This window comes from Hippocampus guttulatus, unplaced genomic scaffold, assembly GCF_054856545.1.
Source record: "Hippocampus guttulatus isolate MCC_2025c unplaced genomic scaffold, RoL_Hgut_1.0 HiC_scaffold_34, whole genome shotgun sequence".
Lineage (NCBI taxonomy): Eukaryota > Metazoa > Chordata > Actinopteri > Syngnathiformes > Syngnathidae > Hippocampus > Hippocampus guttulatus.
In genome coordinates, this window is record NW_028233893.1 from 172501 (window position 1) to 185000 (window position 12500).

The window sequence follows — 12500 nt, forward strand, 5'->3', positions numbered from 1 at the left end:
CTGAACCTCCAAGCGCCGGCGCGGGGGCCGGGGCCGGTGGGGGCCCTCCGAAGGCGGGTCTTAAGTTGCATATCGGTCAGTTTGTGTATGGGTGCGATGTGGAGGGGGACATATTCGAAAGTGCGGAGCTCCGCCGTCAGAGGCCGGGTTTTCGCCCGGGGTATCCGCCCCGGGCGCCTCTCGGGCGGCCTTCCCAACTGCCGTCGACCGCCCGGAGGGGGAAACAGAAAATATTCGAAAGTGCGGAGCTCCGCCGTCAGAGGCCGGGTTTTCGCACGGGGTATCCGCCCCGGGCGCCTCTCGGGCGGCCTTCCCAACTGCCGTCGACCGCCCGGAGGGGGAAACAGAAAATGTTCGAAAGTGCGGAGCTCCGCCGTCAGAGGCCGGGTTTTCGCACGGGGTATCCGCCCCGGGCGCCTCTCGGGCGGCCTTCCCAACTGCCGTCGACCGCCCGGAGGGGGAAACAGAAAATATTCGAAAGTGCGGAGCTCCGCCGTCAGAGGCCGGGTTTTCGCACGGGGTATCCGCCCCGGGCGCCTCTCGGGCGGCCTTCCCAACTGCCGTCGACCGCCCGGAGGGGGAAACAGAAAATGTTCGAAAGTGCGGAGCTCCGCCGTCAGAGGCCGGGTTTTCGCACGGGGTATCCGCCCCGGGCGCCTCTCGGGCGGCCTTCCCAACTGCCGTCGACCGCCCGGAGGGGGAAACAGAAAATGTTCGAAAGTGCGGAGCTCCGCCGTCAGAGGCCGGGTTTTCGCACGGGGTATCCGCCCCGGGCGCCTCTCGGGCGGCCTTCCCAACTGCCGTCGACCGCCCGGAGGGGGAAACAGAAAATATTCGAAAGTGCGGAGCTCCGCCGTCAGAGGCCGGGTTTTCGCACGGGGTATCCGCCCCGGGCGCCTCTCGGGCGGCCTTCCCAACTGCCGTCGACCGCCCGGAGGGGGAAACAGAAAATATTCGAAAGTGCGGAGCTCCGCCGTCAGAGGCCGGGTTTTCGCACGGGGTATCCGCCCCGGGCGCCTCTCGGGCGGCCTTCCCAACTGCCGTCGACCGCCCGGAGGGGGAAACAGAAAATATTCGAAAGTGCGGAGCTCCGCCGTCAGAGGCCGGGTTTTCGCACGGGGTATCCGCCCCGGGCGCCTCTCGGGCGGCCTTCCCAACTGCCGTCGACCGCCTGGAGGGGGAAATAGAAAATATTCGATAGTGCGGAGCTCCGCCGTCAGAGGCCGTTCCAGTGCTTTTGGGTGGCTGGAAACACCCTCACGATGGTCTGATTATACTCTTAGGGGCCTCCCCTGTGTCGCCCTGGAGGTCACCCATTCAAAACATGCTCACCTATATACGTTCCGTTCCAGTGCTTTTGGGTGGCTGGAAACACCCTCACGATGGTCTGATTATACTCTTAGGGGCCTCCCCTGTGTCGCCCTGGAGGTCACCCATTCAAAACATGCTCACCTATATACGTTTCGGAAAGTATTTTGGTGAACGCTCACTTTCTAAGCCTTTTAGCCTTCTTGACCCCCTAACTCCCCATATCTGGTTTACCTACTACAGCGCCCCTAACGACCAAAATCGGTACTGCATACCCCTGGTACCCCCGCCATTGAAAATGAATGGGGGAATTTTTTTTAATTTCTCAATCCGGCCAGGAGGCCTCTTTTTCGGCCACGCTCGGCCGGCGAGCCGGTCCGCTCTTTACCCCTGGTACCCCCAGCCCTACCCCTGGTACCTCCCCCATTGAAAATGAATGGCGACCCCTGGTACCCCCAGCAACACCCCTGGTACCCTCAGCCTTACCCCTGGTACCCTCAGCTCAACCCCTGGTACCCCCAGCCTAACCCCTGGTACCCTCAGCGGCACCCCTGGTACCCTCAGCAACACCCCTGGTACCCCCAGCCAGCTTCGCCCCTGGTACCCTCAGCCTTACCCCTGGTACCCTCAGCCCAACCCCTGGTACCCTCAGCCCAACCCCTGGTACCCCCAGCCAGCTTCGCCCCTGGTACCCCCAGCCTTACCCCTGGTACCCCCAGCCTAACCCCTGGTACCCTCAGCCTTACCCCTGGTACCCCCAGCCTTACCCCTGGTACCTCCAGCCTAACCCCTGGTACCTCCAGCCTTACCCCTGGTACCTCCAGCCTTACCCCTGGTACCTCCAGCCGTACCCCTGGTACCCTCAGCGGCACCCCTGGTACCCTCAGCGGCACCCCTGGTACCCTCAGCCTTACCCCTGGTACCCTCAGCCGCACCCCTGGTACCCTCAGCGGCACCCCTGGTACCCTCAGCGGCACCCCTGGTACCCTCAGCGGCACCCCTGGTACCCTCAGCGGCACCCCTGGTACCCTCAGCGGCACCCCTGGTACCCTCAGCGGCACCCCTGGTACCCTCAGCCGCACCCCTGGTACCCTCAGCCGCACCCCTGGTACCCTCAGCGGCACCCCTGGTACCCTCAGCCGTACCCCTGGTACCCTCAGCGGCACCCCTGGTACCCTCAGCCGTACCCCTGGTACCCTCAGCGGCACCCCTGGTACCCTCAGCCGCACCCCTGGTACCCTCAGCCGCACCCCTGGTACCCTCAGCCGCACCCCTGGTACCCTCAGCGGTACCCCTGGTACCCTCAGCGGCACCCCTGGTACCCTCAGCGGCACCCCTGGTACCCTCAGCGGCACCCCTGGTACCTCCGCCATTGAAAATGAATGGGCGGCCTTCCCACCTGCCGTCAGCCGCCCGGAGGGGGAAATAGAAAATATTCGAAAGTGCGGAGCTCCGCCGTCAGAGGCCGGCTTTTCGCCCGGGGTATCCGCCCCGGGGCGCCTCTCGGGCGGCCTTCCCAACTGCCGTCGGCCGCCCGGAGGGGGAAATAGAAAATATTCGAAAGTGCGGAGCTCCGCCGTCAGAGGCCGGCTTTTCGCCCGGGGTATCCGCCCCGGGGCGCCTCTCGGGCGGCCTTCCCAACTGCCGTCGGCCGCCCGGAGGGGGAAATAGAAAATATTCGAAAGTGCGGAGCTCCGCCGTCAGAGGCCGGCTTTTCGCCCGGGGTATCCGCCCCGGGGCGCCTCTCGGGCGGCCTTCCCAACTGCCGTCGGCCGCCCGGAGGGGGAAATAGAAAATATTCGAAAGTGCGGAGCTCCGCCGTCAGAGGCCGGCTTTTCGCCCGAGGTATCCGCCCCGGGGCGCCTCTCGGGCGGCCTTCCCAACTGCCGTCGGCCGCCCGGAGGGGGAAATAGAAAATATTCGAAAGTGCGGAGCTCCGCCGTCAGAGGCCGGCTTTTCGCCCGAGGTATCCGCCCCGGGCGCCTCTCGGGCGGCCTTCCCAACTGCCGTCGGCCGCCCGGAGGGGGAAATAGAAAATATTCGAAAGTGCGGAGCTCCGCCGTCAGAGGCCGGCTTTTCGCCCGAGGTATCCGCCCCGGGCGCCTCTCGGGCGGCCTTCCCAACTGCCGTCGGCCGCCCGGAGGGGGAGATAGAAAATATTCGAAAGTGCGGAGCTCCGCCGTCAGAGGCCGGCTTTTCGCCCGAGGTATCCGCCCCGGGCGCCTCTCGGGCGGCCTTCCCAACTGCCGTCGACCGCCCGGAGGGGGAGATAGAAAATATTCGAAAGTGCGGAGCTCCGCCGTCAGAGGCCGGCTTTTCGCCCGAGGTATCCGCCCCGGGCGCCTCTCGGGCGGCCTTCCCAACTGCCGTCGACCGCCCGGAGGGGGAAATAGAAAATATTCGAAAGTGCGGAGCTCCGCCGTCAGAGGCCGGCTTTTCGCCCGAGGTATCCGCCCCGGGCGCCTCTCGGGCGGCCTTCCCAACTGCCGTCGACCGCCCGGAGGGGGAGATAGAAAATATTCGAAAGTGCGGAGCTCCGCCGTCAGAGGCCGGCTCCACGCTTCATTCATCCGACCGAGACGCCTCTCCGCCGGCCACACTCGGCTGCGGGGCCGGCCCGCTCTCCGCCATTGAAAATGAATGGGGGGCATTTTCTCATGCTTTCAATCCGCCTAAGAGGCATCTTTCCCGGCCAACTTTGTGCCCCTGGTACCTCCAGCATCGAGAAAGCATGGTGACTCGTCCGACACATGCCCCCCTATATACGTTTCGGAAAGTATTTTGGTGAACGGTCACTTTCTAAGCCTTTTAGCCTTCTTGACCCCCTAACTCCGCATATCTGGTTTACCTACTACAGCGCCCCTAACGACCAAAATCGGTACTGCTACCCCTGGTACCCCCGCCATTGAAAATGAATGGGGGAATTTTTTTAATCCCCCAGGCCGGCCAGGAGGCCCCTTTCCCGGCCAAACTCGCACGCTGGGCCGGCCCGCTCTTTACCCCTGGTACCCCCGCCATTGAAAATGAATGGGGGAATTTTTTTCAATCTCCCAGGCCGGCCAGGAGGGCTCTTTCCCGGCCACACTCGCACGCCGGGCCGGCCCGCTCTTTACCCCTGGTACCCCCAGCTCTACCCCTGGTACCCCCGCCATTGAAAATGAATGGGGGAATTTTTTCAATCTCCCAATCCGACCAAGAGGCCTCTTTTCCGGCCAAACTCGCACGCCGGGCCGGCCCGCTCTTTACCCCTGGTACCCCCAGCTCTACCCCTGGTACCCCCGCCATTGAAAATGAATGGGGGAATTTTTTCAATCTCCCAATCCGACCAAGAGGCCTCTTTTCCGGCCAAACTCGCACGCCGGGCCGGCCCGCTCTTTACCCCTGGTACCCCCAGCTCTACCCCTGGTACCCCCGCCATTGAAAATGAATGGGGGAATTTTTTCAATCTCCCACGCCGGCCAAGAGGCCTTTTTCCCGGGCACGCACGCTCGCCGGGCCGGCCCGCTATTATTAAACTCTCACCCCTGCAAGGAGGCCTTTTTCCCGGGCACGCACGCTCGCGGGGCCGGCCCGCTATTATTAAACTCTCACGCCGGCCAAGAGGCCTTTTTCCCGGGCACGCACGCTCGCCGGGCCGGCCCGCTATTATTAAACTCTCACGCCTGCAAGGAGGCCTTTTTCCCGGGCACGCACGCTCGCCGGGCCGGCCCGCTATTATTGAACTCTCACGCCTGCAAGGAGGCCTTTTTCCCGGGCACGCACGCTCGCGGAGCCGGCCCGCTATTATTAAACTCTCACGCCTGCAAGGAGGCCTTTTTCCCGGGCACGCACGCTCGCCGGGCCGGCCCGCTATTATTAAACTCTCACGCCTGCAAGGAGGCCTTTTTCCCGGGCACGCACGCTCGCCGGGCCGGCCCGCTATTATTAAACTCTCACGCCTGCAAGGAGGCCTTTTTCCCGGGCACGCACGCTCGCCGGGCCGGCCCGCTATTATTAAACTCTCACGCCGGCCAAGAGGCCTTTTTCCCGGGCACGCACGCTCGATGAGCCGGCCCGCTATTATTAAACTCTCACGCCGGCCAAGAGGCCCTTTTCCCGGGCACGCACGCTCGCCGAGCCGGCCCGCTATTATTAAACTCTCACGCCGGCCAAGAGGCCTTTTTCCCGGCCACGCACGCTCGCGGAGCCGGCCCGCTATTATTAAACTCTCACGCCTGCAAGGAGGCCTTTTTCCCGGGCACGCACGCTCGCCGGGCCGGCCCGCTATTATTAAACTCTCACGCCTGCAAGGAGGCCTTTTTCCCGGGCACGCACGCTCGCCGGGCCGGCCCGCTATTATTAAACTCTCACGCCGGCCAAGAGGCCCTTTTCCCGGGCACGCACGCTCGATGAGCCGGCCCGCTATTATTAAACTCTCACGCCGGCCAAGAGGCCCTTTTCCCGGGCACGCACGCTCGCCGAGCCGGCCCGCTATTATTAAACTCTCAGGCCCGCTATTATTAAACTCTCACGCCGGCCAAGAGGCCCTTTTCCCGGGCACGCACGCTCGCTGAGCCGGCCCGCTATTATTAAACTCTCACGCCGGCCAAGAGGCCCTTTTCCCGGGCACGCACGCTCGATGAGCCGGCCCGCTATTATTAAACTCTCACGCCGGCCAAGAGGCCCTTTTCCCGGGCACGCACGCTCGCCGAGCCGGCCCGCTATTATTAAACTCTCACGCCGGCCAAGAGGCCTTTTTCCCGGGCACGCACGCTCGCCGAGCCGGCCCGCTATTATTAAACTCTCACGCCGGCCAGGAGGCATTTTTCCCGGGCACGCACGCTCGCCGTGCAGGCCCGCCATTTGCCTACCACACCGCCGTCTGGCGGACACCAAGCGGTACCGCCGACCCCTCCCGTTGAAAATGAATGGGGGATTTTTTTTCAATCCCCCAAGCCGGCCAAGAGGCCTTTTTCCCGGGCACGCACGCTCGATGAGCCGGCCCGCTATTATTAAACTCTTACGCCTGCAAGGAGGCCTTTTTCCCGGGCACGCACGCTCGCCGAGCCGGCCCGCTATTATTAAACTCTCACGCCTGCAAGGAGGCCTTTTTCCCGGGCACGCACGCTCGCCGAGCCGGCCCGCTATTATTAAACTCTCACGCCGGCCAGGAGGCATTTTTCCCGGGCACGCACGCTCGCCGTGCAGGCCCGCCATTTGCCTACCACACCGCCGTCTGGCGGACACCACGCGGTACCGCCGACCCCTCCCGTTGAAAATGAATGGGGGATTTTTTTTTACAATCCCCCAAGCCGGCCAAGAGGCCTTTTTCCCGGGCACGCACGCTCGATGAGCCGGCCCGCTATTATTAAACTCTCACGCCGGCCAAGAGGCCCTTTTCCCGGGCACGCACGCTCGATGAGCCGGCCCGCTATTATTAAACACTCACGCCTGCAAGGAGGCCTTTTTCCCGGGCACGCACGCTCGCCGGGCCGGCCCGCTATTATTAAACTCTCACGCCGGCCAAGAGGCCTTTTTCCCGGGCACGCACGCTCTCCGGGCCGGCCCGCTATTATTAAACTCTCACGCCTGCAAGGAGGCCTTTTTCCCGGGCACGCACGCTCGCCGGGCCGGCCCGCTATTATTAAACTCTCACGCCGGCCAAGAGGCCCTTTTCCCGGGCACGCACGCTCGATGAGCCGGCCCGCTATTATTAAACTCTCACGCCGGCCAAGAGGCCCTTTTCCCGGGCACGCACGCTCGCCGAGCCGGCCCGCTATTATTAAACTCTCAGGCCCGCTATTATTAAACTCTCACGCCGGCCAAGAGGCCCTTTTCCCGGGCACGCACGCTCGCTGAGCCGGCCCGCTATTATTAAACTCTCACGCCGGCCAAGAGGCCCTTTTCCCGGGCACGCACGCTCGATGAGCCGGCCCGCTATTATTAAACTCTCACGCCGGCCAAGAGGCCCTTTTCCCGGGCACGCACGCTCGCCGAGCCGGCCCGCTATTATTAAACTCTCACGCCGGCCAAGAGGCCTTTTTCCCGGGCACGCACGCTCGCCGAGCCGGCCCGCTATTATTAAACTCTCACGCCGGCCAGGAGGCATTTTTCCCGGGCACGCACGCTCGCCGTGCAGGCCCGCCATTTGCCTACCACACCGCCGTCTGGCGGACACCAAGCGGTACCGCCGACCCCTCCCGTTGAAAATGAATGGGGGATTTTTTTTCAATCCCCCAAGCCGGCCAAGAGGCCTTTTTCCCGGGCACGCACGCTCGATGAGCCGGCCCGCTATTATTAAACTCTTACGCCTGCAAGGAGGCCTTTTTCCCGGGCACGCACGCTCGCCGAGCCGGCCCGCTATTATTAAACTCTCACGCCTGCAAGGAGGCCTTTTTCCCGGGCACGCACGCTCGATGAGCCGGCCCGCTATTATTAAACTCTCACGCCGGCCAGGAGGCATTTTTCCCGGGCACGCACGCTCGCCGTGCAGGCCCGCCATTTGCCTACCACACCGCCGTCTGGCGGACACCACGCGGTACCGCCGACCCCTCCCGTTGAAAATGAATGGGGGATTTTTTTTTACAATCCCCCAAGCCGGCCAAGAGGCCTTTTTCCCGGGCACGCACGCTCGATGAGCCGGCCCGCTATTATTAAACTCTCACGCCGGCCAAGAGGCCCTTTTCCCGGGCACGCACGCTCGATGAGCCGGCCCGCTATTATTAAACGCTCACGCCTGCAAGGAGGCCTTTTTCCCGGGCACGCACGCTCGCCGGGCCGGCCCGCTATTATTAAACTCTCACGCCGGCCAAGAGGCCTTTTTCCCGGGCACGCACGCTCGATGAGCCGGCCCGCTATTATTAAACTCTTACGCCTGCAAGGAGGCCTTTTTCCCGGGCACGCACGCTCGCCGAGCCGGCCCGCTATTATTAAACTCTCACGCCTGCAAGGAGGCCTTTTTCCCGGGCACGCACGCTCGCAGAGCCGGCCCGCTATTATTAAACTCTCACGCCGGCCAGGAGGCCTTTTTCCCGGGCACGCACGCTCGCCGTGCAGGCCCGCCATTTGCCTACCACACCGCCGTCTGGCGGACACCAAGCGGTACCGCCGACCCCTCCCGTTGAAAATGAATGGGGGATTTTTTTTCAATCCCCCAAGCCGGCCAAGAGGCCTTTTTCCCGGGCACGCACGCTCGCCGGGCCGGCCCGCTATTATTAAACGCTCAGGCCGGCCAAGAGGCCCTTTTCCCGGGCACGCACGCTCGATGAGCCGGCCCGCTATTATTAAACTCTCACGCCGGCCAAGAGGCCCTTTTCCCGGGCACGCACGCTCGATGAGCCGGCCCGCTATTATTAAACGCTCACGCCTGCAAGGAGGCCTTTTTCCCGGGCACGCACGCTCGCCGGGCCGGCCCGCTATTATTAAACTCTCACGCCGGCCAAGAGGCCTTTTTCCCGGGCACGCACGCTCGATGAGCCGGCCCGCTATTATTAAACTCTTACGCCTGCAAGGAGGCCTTTTTCCCGGGCACGCACGCTCGCCGGGCCGGCCCGCTATTATCAAACTCTCACGCCGGCCAAGAGGCCTTTTTCCCGGGCACGCACGCTCTCCGGGCCGGCCCGCTATTATTAAACTCTCACGCCTGCAAGGAGGCCTTTTTCCCGGGCACGCACGCTCGCCGTGCAGGCCCGCCATTTGCCTACCACACCGCCGTCTGGCGGACACCAAGCGGTACCGCCGACCCCTCCCGTTGAAAATGAATGGGGGATTTTTTTTCAATCCCCCAAGCCGGCCAAGAGGCCTTTTTCCCGGGCACGCACGCTCGCCGGGCCGGCCCGCTATTATTAAACGCTCAGGCCGGCCAAGAGGCCCTTTTCCCGGGCACGCACGCTCGCAGAGCCGGTCCGCTATTATTAAACGCTCACGCCTGCAAGGAGGCCTTTTTCCCGGGCACGCACGCTCGCGGGGCCGGCCCGCTATTATTAAACTCTCACGCCGGCCAAGAGGCCCTTTTCCCGGGCACGCACGCTCGCCGAGCCGGCCCGCTATTATTAAACTCTCACGCCTGCAAGGAGGCCCTTTTCCCGGGCACGCACGCTCGATGAGCCGGCCCGCTATTATTAAACTCTCACGCCTGCAAGGAGGCCTTTTTCCCGGGCACGCACGCTCGCGGGGCCGGCCCGCTATTATTAAACGCTCAGGCCGGCCAAGAGGCCCTTTTCCCGGGCACGCACGCTCGATGAGCCGGCCCGCTATTATTAAACGCTCAGGCCGGCCAAGAGGCCCTTTTCCCGGGCACGCACGCTCGCAGAGCCGGCCCGCTATTATTAAACTCTCACGCCTGCAAGGAGGCCCTTTTCCCGGGCACGCACGCTCGATGAGCCGGCCCGCTATTATTAAACTCTCACGCCGGCCAAGAGGCCCTTTTCCCGGGCACGCACGCTCGCCGAGCCGGCCCGCTATTATTAAACTCTCACGCCTGCAAGGAGGCCCTTTTCCCGGGCACGCACGCTCGATGAGCCGGCCCGCTATTATTAAACTCTCACGCCTGCAAGGAGGCCTTTTTCCCGGGCACGCACGCTCGCGGGGCCGGCCCGCTATTATTAAACGCTCAGGCCGGCCAAGAGGCCCTTTTCCCGGGCACGCACGCTCGATGAGCCGGCCCGCTATTATTAAACGCTCAGGCCGGCCAAGAGGCCCTTTTCCCGGGCACGCACGCTCGCAGAGCCGGCCCGCTATTATTAAACTCTCACGCCTGCAAGGAGGCCCTTTTCCCGGGCACGCACGCTCGATGAGCCGGCCCGCTATTATTAAACTCTCACGCCTGCAAGGAGGCCTTTTTCCCGGGCACGCACGCTCGCCGGGCCGGCCCGCTATTATTAAACTCTCACGCCGGCCAAGAGGCCTTTTTCCCGTGCACGCACGCTCGCCGAGCCGGCCCGCTATTATTAAACTCTCACGCCTGCAAGGAGGCCTTTTTCCCGGGCACGCACGCTCGCCGGGCCGGCCCGCTATTATTAAACTCTCACGCCTGCAAGGAGGCCTTTTTCCCGGGCACGCACGCTCGCCGGGCCGGCCCGCTATTATTAAACGCTCACGCCTGCAAGGAGGCCTTTTTCCCGGGCACGCACGCTCGCCGGGCCGGCCCGCTATTATTAAACTCTCACGCCGGCCAAGAGGCCCTTTTCCCGGGCACGCACGCTCGATGAGCCGGCCCGCTATTATTAAACTCTCACGCCGGCCAAGAGGCCTTTTTCCCGGGCACGCACGCTCGCCGAGCCGGCCCGCCTTTTGCCTACCACACCGCCGTCTGGCGGACACCGACCCCTGGTACATCTGCCATTGAAAATGAATGGGGGAATTTTTTCAAACTCCCAATCCGAGCAAGAGGCCCCTTTTCCGGCCACACTCGCCCGCCGGGCCGGCCCGCTCTTTACCCCTGGTACCCCCAGCAACACCCCTGGTACCCCCAGCCTTGCCCCTGGTACCTCCCCCATTGAAAATGAATGGTGACCCCTGGTACCCCCAGCAACACCCCTGGTACCCTCAACCTTACCCCTGGTACCCTCAGCTGCACCCCTGGTACCCTCAGCCTTACCCCTGGTACCCCCAGCCAGCTTCGCCCCTGGTACCCCCAGCCTTGCCCCTGGTACCTCCGCCATTGAAAATGAATGGGGGAATTTTTTCAAACTCCCAATACGACCAAGAGGCCCCTTTTCCGGCCAAACTCGCACGCCGGGCCGGCCCGCTCTTTACCCCTGGTACCCCCAGCTCTACCCCTGGTACCCCCGCCATTGAAAATGAATGGGGGAATTTTTTCAAACTCCCAATCCGACCAAGAGGCCCCTTTTCCGGCCACACTCGCCCGCCGGGCCGGCCCGCTCTTTACCCCTGGTACCCCCAGCCTTGCCCCTGGTACCTCCGCCATTGGAAATGAATGGGGGATTTTTTTCAAACTCCCAATCCGACCGAGAGGCCTCTTTCCCGGCCACACTCGCCCGCCGGGCCGGCCCGCTCTTTACCCCTGGTACCCTCAGCGGCACCCCTGGTACCTCCAGCCCTACCCCTGGTACCCTCAGCGGCACCCCTGGTACCCCCAGCGGCACCCCTGGTACCCTCAGCCTTACCCCTGGTACCCCCAGCGGCACCCCTGGTACCCTCAGCCTTACCCCTGGTACCCCCAGCGGCACCCCTGGTACCCTCAGCCTTACCCCTGGTACCCCCAGCGGCACCCCTGGTACCTCCAGCCCTACCCCTGGTACCCTCAGCGGCACCCCTGGTACCCTCAGCGGCACCCCTGGTACCCCCAGCGGCACCCCTGGTACCCTCAGCGGCACCCCTGGTACCCTCAGCCTTACCCCTGGTACCCCCAGCGGCACCCCTGGTACCCTCAGCCTTACCCCTGGTACCCCCAGCCAGCTTCGCCCCTGGTACCCCCAGCCTTGCCCCTGGTACCTCCGCCATTGAAAATGAATGGGGGAATTTTTTCAAACTCCCAATCCGACCGAGTGGCCTCTTTCCCGGCCGCACTCGGCCTCCTCGCCGGCCCCTTCCGGCGCTGCAAACTCCAAGTTTTCAATCCGACCGAGTGGCCTCTTTCCCGGCCGCACTCGGCCTCCTCGCCGGCCCCTTCCGGCTTGCAAACTCCAAGTTTTCAATCCGACCGAGTGGCCTCTTTCCCGGCCGCACTCGGCCTCCTCGCCGGCCCCTTCCGGCTTGCAAACTCCAAGTTTTCAATCCGACCGAGTGGCCTCTTTCCCGGCCGCACTCGGCCTCCTCGCCGGCCCCTTCCGGCGCTGCAAACTCCAAGTTTTCAATCCGACCGAGAGGCCTCCCTCCCGGCCGCACTCGGCCTCCTCGCCGGCCCTCTCCTTCCGGGCGGGCCGACCCCTGGTACCTCCGCCGCGGAGGAAAAATATGGGGAATTTTCTCATTCTCCCAATCCGGCCGAGGGGCCCCTCCGCCGGCCACGCTTCGCCTCGTCGCCGGCCCCCTCCTATGGTGCTCAAGATGACCTCCGCGGGCCGCGCCCCACGCTCCATTCATCCGACCAAGACGCCTCTCCGCCGGCCACGCTTCGCCACGTCGCCGGCCCTCTCCTCCGGTGCTCAAGATGACCTCCGCGGGCCGCGCCGCGCACTCTTCAATCCGACCGAGAGGCCTCCCTCCCGGCCGCACTCGGCCTCCTCGCCGGCCCCTTCCGGCGCTGCAAA